The following is an 8922-nucleotide window of genomic DNA, read 5'->3' as shown; positions in this document are numbered from 1 at the left end:
AACAGCTCCTGACTGCGCAGAGCACTGGTAGTGCCGCGCCTCTGCCTTGGGTAGGTGAGTTTTTTAGGATAACCCTTGTGGGTTGGCCTAACAGTGCCACATGCCGGGGTCTGCTGTAAAAATAAAAAATGAAACAAGTCTGGGCTGGTGTAAAAGTTATCCAAAAAAAAAACAAAGGGATCGATCCAGCATTTGAAAAAAAAAACTTCCAGCTTTATTTTACTTAATGATTAAAAAGCATAGTTCACACCTGTGCATCCAGTACACAGAAAATCTGACGCGTTTCAAGCGGTACCCGGCTCTTTATCACAGATAACTCACCACTGAATTTGTTTCCCTTAAGTAAGGCAACAAAAAGGGGGGAGTGGTGAGATTACTCGTCATCAACACATGTGCAATTAAAATCCAGTTACAAAACAATTAGATGCAATAAGATGAAAAAGACTAATGTAAACAGCGTGAGCACAGCAACACAACCTACAGCAAATATATAAACACTATTGATCCACAAATAATATGTATATATGTCAAAGAGGCTATTACATGTATATTGTGTGTTTTTTAACCTGCTCACAGTGCTTTAGTATCACAGGGAGGTGCATAAACATATAGGTAATATTTACCACTTGCATAATGATCTTAAATAATTTTTGAATAAAAATACCTGATTTGACCAAGACAAAATTGTATCAAATAAATCTTAATCATAATGTAACAATAATTCCTGTTTAATGTTAAGTCCCATTGGTATACAGGTATCAAGAGTAAACTGCCAAAAAGCTTCTCTATTTTGTAATCTTTTATGTAAATCTAAAACCAGATGTCACCTTTTCAATAGCATAGGCTACAAAAGAATTTTTTGAGCCCGCATGTTTATCCAAAAAGTGTGCAGAAGCCCCTGATTTTGATCGTATGGAATAGGGATTTATGTCATGGAGATGCTCCAGAATGCGAGTCTTAAATTGTCATTTGGTACATCCTATGTATTTAACTTCGCAGCTGGAACACTCAATGACATAAATTACATTGCTGCTACAACAGTTCAAATATTTTTTTATATGAAATTCCCTAGTGCCAATAGTATTAGTAAATTTATTAGTAACCTTAACATATCTGCATGTTTTACATGGATGACGACCACAGCGGAAAAAACCGTTGTGTTGTAGCCACATACTATCACTGAGATTTTGATTATTTAACATACTAGGAGCCAAATCATCTCTTAATGTGGGGGCCCGTTTGGGAACAATTGCACACCCTGCAGATAAAATCTGAGAAAGAATTGGATCTTCTTTTAATATATACAGATTCCTAGTAACTATGTTCTTAGCAATGTTGAAAAATGGTGAATAAGTTAATGCTAATACCGGTTTACTTTCTATCTTAGTACTTTTATTACTTTTGTTCAATAATAATTGTGAGCGATTTTTGCATCTAACTATATTCTCTGCTCGTTGGATTTGTCTAGAAGAATACCCCCTTTGTTTAAGTCGAGTGATTAACCCTTCATTTTGTGCTTGAAAATTAGACTCAGTGCTACTGTTCCTTTTAAGGCGTGTCATTTCGCCAACAGGAATGGCCCGTATGGTATGTTTTGGATGGTTACTATCCGCTCTCAGTAATGCATTTCCTGAAGTTGGTTTTCTATAAGTAACAGTATCTATAACTTGATCATTATTGGCAATAAGGCTTAAATCTAGGAATGAGACCGTCTTAGAAGAGAGTTCATGAGTGAATTTCAAATTATATGGATTGTCATTCATATAACCGATAAACAGTGGTACGGAAGACACATCTCCCTCCCAAATGAATAGGAGATCATCGATGTATCTTCCGTACCACTGTATAGAATCTAAAAAAGGGTTATGAACGTCAAAAATATAGATATGTTCCCAAAAAGACATCGTTAGATTTGCCAATGAAGGGGAATGTCTAGCACCCATACTAACACCACTACATTGCAGGTAGTACACTCGTTCAAAAGAAAAAAAGTTGTGAGACATAAGAAATTGGGTGACTAGTAATATAAATTCACTTAGATCAGGTGTGTACCTGCTATGAATTTTTAGGTGGAATTCTAATGCTCTAAGTGCAACATCCCATGGAATGCTGGTATACAGCGATGTTACATCGCATGTAAGCCAGTGCCAACCCTTTTTCCATTTAATATTGGCTAACTGGGTGGATAAAAGTTATCCACCCAGAGGTGGTAGCCCTTATTCAAATAGGGGGACAGCAGGTCCCACACTATCTTCCCACTAGTACCCACAGATTGTGGGCAGCCAGGGGGATCAAGGTGACTGTCCTTCCCTTCGTAGATTCTGAAGGAAACAGTATATCCCGTCCCACTCTCGCAAAGTTTATATAACTTTACACCGTACCTCGCTCGCTTGGACGGGATATACTGTTTGAAGTTCAGTCTACCCTTGAATAGGACCAGGGACTCGTCTACAGCCACATTTTTATCGGGGGTATAAATTTCAGGGAATTGTCAGTAAAATGTAAAAATCTTAGGAGCCCAAAGTACCTGTTCCGGGGCATTATTTGGGAAAAAGCAGGGGTGGATATTATGGGATCTGTGCTCCAATAGGAGCGTATCGTGGGCTTTTTCACAATGCCCATCATAAGGGTCAGGGCCCAAAATCTTCTAATTTCATGGGAGTCAGTGGGGTACCAGGTCTGGCTTCTGTCTCCTTGGTCAGCTGCCTGACACTGGGCTGCATAGAGGTTTGTTTGAGCTGCTAGCAGCTCAAAAAACTCGGGGGCAAACATTAAATGGAGAATGGCTCGCTAGCATCAATGTCACATCTGATGCCAGGAGTCCCAGTAAAAGCAGGGATTACTGGGTCTATCATATTTGGGGGCACCCAATTATATTTAGAGTCAGGCTCTCCACGCCTGGCTTTAGCAGATGGACCCTGGCCATCATCGTCTTCCTCTGACTCGTCATTATCTGACGCACAGCAGGATTCCTCAGATATTGGATCAATATCTGATGCAGTCAGAGTGGCCTCGGCGTCTGACGCGGTCAGAGTGGCCTCGGCGTCTGACGCGGTCAGAGTGGCCTCAGCGTCTGACGCGGTCAGAGTGGCCTCGGCGTCTGACGCGGTCAGAGTGGCCTCGGCGTCTGACGCGGTCAGAGTGGCCTCGGCGTCTGACGCGGTCAGAGTGGCCTCGGCGTCAGACTGAGTGAGGCAGTCATGAGCCTCCTCAGCGCTGAAGACATGTTGCGCCATTGTACCTACCTGGCCAATTTCTAAAACACTACACTATCCCCAATATATAATGTGGTTTTGCACTAAGCACTGCAGCTCTGCAAAACGAACTCTCTCTCTCTCTCTCTCTCTCTCTCTCTCTCCCCCAGTGTCGCACATCCGGCAGTAATGTCACTGACCCGGATGTGGTTCAGTCCCCCAAGGCTAATGACACACCAAGTTGTTACAGGAGATCGGGCAGCAGAAAGCCAGCGACGCTGGCTTCTGCTGCCAGGGGGGGGGTCCAGGCTGTCAAACGACAGCCTGTTCTCCCGTGCAGCGGCAGGGATGTGTTCCTGACGCTGCACGAAAGGCTAGACGTCCCGGTACGTCTATAGGGGATTGAAGGGGTTAATACATATTGTTTACTTAACTTCAACTGAAGAATAGCATTCGGATGCTTTTTTTTTTTTTAAATACCATGAGGATCGTTGTGTTTTGAGATGTATCATCTATAAAGTATAATTTGATAGTCTTTACCATCACCTTTTACATTGTAGTCTGGTACTGTTTTCTGTTCTAATAGGTTTTAACACACCATCAATTTCAGAATTTCTTTTTAAAGTAAATGTAGTTACTGGAGTGCAAATGTGACATTTAAAATAATTGGAAAGTACTTGTATACTTCTGACTTATTCCAGTATTACTGCACCTTTTTTTTTTTATATTGCAAACCTACAGTTTTACTTCAATGTTCTGTAGCTTTATTGCATTTGTACTTCCGTACAAAAATAACTGCAGTACAACTGCAGTACAGTGAAGTACAAATGCAGTAAAACTGCAGTAAATGTGCAGTAAGGCTAGGTTTCCACTAAAAACGCCCATAAAAACGCCAATAGCGCCACCTGGCGTTTTTTTAGTGAAAAAACGCTGCGGCCAGATGTTAGCTGTTCTTCAATAGGAAATCGCACAATGCCATATCCACTTGGCGTTTTTCTGTTTGGCGTTTTTTCAGTCCTCTTTGGCGTTTTTCTGCTTTTTTGGGCTCTGTGGCAGTTTTTCAGAATCGCAGCATGTTGACACTCTGGCGTTTTTTGCAAGGAAATCTTGGCGTTTTTCTCCAATAGAAGTCTATGGGAGAGAAAAAACGCCATGAAAAAGCCATGTGGGTTTATTGCCTTGGCGTTTTTTATGGTGTTTTTTCCAGTTACAATGCAGAGGATGGACCCAGTATCTGTGTGTCCTACGAGAAATAGGCTGGAAACAAACAGTTTCACACAAAACAAAGTTCATATTGAATTCTACACCATTTGGAACAAACATGCCATTGCAAACAAACATACGCGACGCATCAACTGGATCCTGCGTGCCAAAAGCAACAGCAAACAATTTGCACCATCATTTGGGGCCAATCTTCCTAGAGGAGCAGACATTCGGAATAAAGCATGCCTTACAAACCACAGAAAAGAGACAAAAGGGTCCGCCGGGGCGTTTAAGTAGAACTCTACCAAGTAAATGACATCAGGGGGCAGATACTTGCCATTTATCCTAATCCCTTTTTTAGCTGGGTGAAACTTCTAACTTGTAAAGGCTGGAAAAACTGCCTAAGGTCAAAAAAAGCAATTTCCACAGAAAGGCTAAAACGCCAGAAAAAAACGCCAAAACGCAGGAAAATGCAGTGGCAGTTTTCTTGGCGTTTTTCATCAAGAAAAAAAACGCAGGACAAAAACCCAAGTGGAAACCCAGCCTAATACTGCAGTAAAAGTGCAGTATTGCAGTTTTTTCATGTCCAAAAAACTGCAGTATTACTTCAGAAATACTGCAGTATTTTTTTGTAAGGGTTTATTTTATTTTTTTATTTATGTTTAGAGCAGTTTTTGACTAATTATCCATGTTCATTCCAAGGATCAGAAATTAAGGCACAATTAAATTCACATTCAGGGAAATGCTATGAAGTATGATGGCGCTATATAAATCAGTATTTTCTGAAATGGTAGACTCCACTTTGTGTGTATATATATATATATATATATATATATATATATATATATATATATATATTGTGATCCTGCACCCACACAGGGTACCAAACAGCACGGTCCTCTAGGGTATTAACGCCACATCTCAGTTAGGTAATCAACCACGATTTATTTGTAGTCCACATATGCAGATATTTACAGATATTACATAGTACACAAATTCCCTACAATCAAAAGCCTAGCTTGTCTGAGCACTTACTAACATATAACTCCCTCACTACTCAGGGTCTAAACTATACAAAACGTAATCCCACCAACCTTTTTGATGGTCTCTTTTGTGCATAGCCAGCCCTGCTGCTTCTAAACAAACTCTCTCCCTCTTCCTCTGCCCAACAAGTAAGGCTTTATTGCAGTCAGTGCAGCTAATTACTTGCAGCTGACCAATGCATTGGAGTCAACTTAAACTCCTGACCTGGATCCTGTGTCAGTCCAGGTGCATCTAAACTGCGGGGTGGAGCACCAGCCTGCCCTATATGTCAAATAAAACCCTGCAAAATTGAGGGGGAATGTATACCCCTTCCACAACAACACCCCGCACCTTGTTACATAATATATATATATATACACATATACAGGGCCGGCCTTAGGGGTGTGCGACCTGTGCGGCCCCACAGGGCGTCATGGCAACAGGGGCGCCTGCCGTGACTTAAATTAAAACATTGTTTTTTTGTTTTGTTTTAACTTTATTTAAATCCTCCATGTTAAATAAATTTATATATAATGGGAAATATTGTTGTTGCATTTTCTTCAAAGCCACAGAGACGTTCCAAAATACAGGTTATCACAGTATAATGTTGGAAACAAGATATTTTAACAAATACAAGTTGATATGAATTTAAATATTTCAATATACACATTTATGTATATTTAAACAAACATAATTTCTGCCCAAATTCACCTCTAAGATTGCAAAAGATAGCATTTTCCCTCACAATAACTTTATAGATAGAAAATAATTTCTAATAATACATAATAAACTGTGTGGTAGAACTTATTGCAGTTCTGCTTGTGACACTATTAGAGATTAGCGAAAATGGGAAAAAAAACACAGGCAAGAGTACAATAATGCCAGAACTAGTAATTCAATGGAACGTGGTAAAAATGGATCAGGGAAAACTGCATAAAAAAGAGCTATTGTGCTTGTTAAATGAGAGTGGTTACGGCAATAGAAGACATAGAAAATAAATGCTGCACTTGCTCTCAGGAGATGTCAATAGGCTGGGTTTCAAAATATTGTTTGTATTTATTGAAGTAGCTTTATTGTTCTTAAAATGTGCTCCTTAAACTAGAAAAATCCAGAAAAGCTTTGGTATATCTGTAAACAAAAACAAAGGCAACAATGATAAAGAAAAGAGGTGCAGTGCATCAATTTAATAATAATAATAAAAATATCCATTTGCTAAGTTACAGATTTTTGAATGGTGGACATTGGCAGATTCATCTAAACAAACAATGAATTTGAGCAAGGGTAGTTCTTTTCAGTTTTTTTCTTTTCTATTAAGATAAAAAGTATGCATAGTTGTTAGGAACATGAAGTTGTTAGTTAAATACATTGGGTATTTTTTATTATTGATTCATATTTCAAATTATTATTTGCCTGGCAAGTGTAATTTACATACATAGCCTCTGAAACAATGTTGTGGGCCATGGTAGGAGCTTTGTGTCTTTGGAAAGTTTGATTTTTGTGAAGTAACTGGATCCTTCATTTACCTTCAAACTTGCCTCCCTGGGTGCTTTGTGAGAAGCCTCAGCAAGTCGACACTTGGGTCTCAAATCAGTACAGCCAAAAAGTCTCTGACAGAAAGGAGCGAAAGAATAGATTTTGATTTCATGTCCACCCTTCCTTCACTTCTTGGTCAGGTTGTTCTTAGGTTGTATTTTCTTGTGAGTTATTGGTGAATCAGTAGCTCTTGCATCGCACTGTTATTCTAATTTTCTTATGACATAATTTTTAGTTTTAGTAATATGCATGGTTTGCTATCTTGTTCGTATTTAGTTATTTTATCTTTTCAATTTGCAGATATAACAGTCCTTCAATGGTTAAAGCCATTAAATCAACCCATCACTCCAGCCATTGCTCATAATATGAACTATGAAGAGGAACAAGGAGCAGATATGTCTTCACAGATTAAAAATTGACCACGCAATCATATTAAAAGCAGAGTGGCTAAATGTTATTAATTTAGGGGTCACTCAACATTCTGACAAACCCCTCCATACATACTGGGGGCAATAGCTGGAGCGTTCGATATCAATTACTTAAAATATAAGAAATAACACATATTTAAGTTATTTGGTTATCTGCCTAAAAACTCTGTATTATTTCATTTTAACATCCTAGTCAGCTAAACTAAAGATGGTTTAGAAAGGTAAAGTCAGAACACATCAGTTCTGCAATACATCTAAATGTAAAAATTTAAACTTAACCTATAGTTTAAATAATTCAGGGAATATATTTGAACTAGAACTAAATTAAATATAAGCAGTATAAAATATGTTTTCAGAAACAAGATTCATGTTTTTTTAGAAAAACAAAATGGATTCTCAGAAACCACAGATAGCAAGGTTAAAATAAATGTAGAGTAATTCATCGGAAGCCAGGGAAAATTTCCTCTTTATGATCTGATAACTCTCTAATAAATGTAGCTACATGTATATGAAAGATAAAATTTGGCTTAATTGTACAGCGAATGGTGTACTAAACTCTTTAATGTGTAACACCAAACAGCCACTCTCATACTGAGTTTTTATTATATTGGTGTCTTGGATTTAATAAAAGAAACCCCAAAGAATAAATTTAACCCATTTAGTACAATGTACATAATCAACAGTACATGCTAATGTACCTCTTCCACTTAACTTACTAATAAAAAGCACAGGGTGTCAAATTTGGTCCCCAAGGGCCATAATATGCTTAGACCTTTAGTATTTCCATGCTCAAGACACGTTCATTCAATTTGTGTTTTTTTATGTTTGAGTTATGGCTATAGTATTTAGGGACAGTTTAATGCCACTAAAGTAGAACACTTATTAAAGTAATTCATGGGTACTTTAACATGCATTATTAAAAAAATAATAATAAAACTCATGCCTGAGCTAGGAGCCGCAGCCCTTTTAAATTCCTCTTCCCCAATACACAGGTTGTTGGGGCTTTTTTATTTAAACTCCCACCCGTTGCGTAATCCCCCCTAGGGGTTATTTAATTACCCTCTGTCCCATTGCACAACGAGTGTTAGAAGATTGATACAATCATCACAATCCTCGATTAACACTTGGTCCTTGAGACAACGGTTCCATTTTATTTATTTAAATACTTAGGAGCGGGGTAATATTATAGCTTGCAAAATGTAAAGTTGCAGGCACTCGCATACCATTCCAAACAGCTTGCAGATTTGTGAACATGTGATGATATGTGACTTAAGTCAATGTTTTAGTGACAGAGGAAAAGTCAGGCAAGCCAAGATCCAACATCTCAATGGTATTGTATCCAAAGGCAAGATGAGAGGCTAAGTCAGGCTGGTCCAGTTGATCTGAGGACAATATGGTGGCGCTTCCAAGGATGTCCTCAACTTGATTCTCCAATCAGGGGAGAGCATGTCATTGAAAGTGCTGCCATTTTGGTGGAAGTTCCTACCAGGTTCTGTCTGCGGAGATGGAGATGAAGATAGAAGACTGAAGATAGTAGATTG

This window comes from Sceloporus occidentalis, unplaced genomic scaffold (genome assembly GCF_023333645.1).
Source record: "Sceloporus occidentalis isolate IW3139 unplaced genomic scaffold, rSceOcc1.0.p SCAF_233, whole genome shotgun sequence".
In the NCBI taxonomy this organism is placed as follows: Eukaryota; Metazoa; Chordata; class Lepidosauria; order Squamata; family Phrynosomatidae; genus Sceloporus; species Sceloporus occidentalis.
This window is presented reverse-complemented; position numbering follows the sequence as displayed.